The sequence below is a fragment of the Phalaenopsis equestris genome, unplaced genomic scaffold (genome assembly GCF_001263595.1).
Source record: "Phalaenopsis equestris unplaced genomic scaffold, ASM126359v1 Scaffold204840, whole genome shotgun sequence".
Classification (NCBI taxonomy): Eukaryota; Viridiplantae; Streptophyta; class Magnoliopsida; order Asparagales; family Orchidaceae; genus Phalaenopsis; species Phalaenopsis equestris.
This window is the reverse complement of record NW_018224371.1, coordinates 1-273: the sequence shown is the minus strand read 5'-3', so window position 1 is coordinate 273 and position 273 is coordinate 1.

The following is a 273-nucleotide window of genomic DNA, read 5'->3' as shown; positions in this document are numbered from 1 at the left end:
GTCTATTCAGGAGGATCTTACCAGCTAGTGGACTTTCGAGGCGAAAGGCCTATGTTGCCGGTCAATGGGCGATATTTGAAGACTTATTATGCAACTTAACGTTCCCCGGAGTGAAGCTCTGGAAATAATGTTTGGTCTAGGGTGTGGTTGTTCGGCTAGTGTCTGTGACTGGGTCCCAAAATTTTGTAATAAAATTAATCTTAATAAATGGAAATTTGATTTTGCACTTTCACCTTCTTCACTTTCATTCTAAATTCCACCAATCTAAATTAA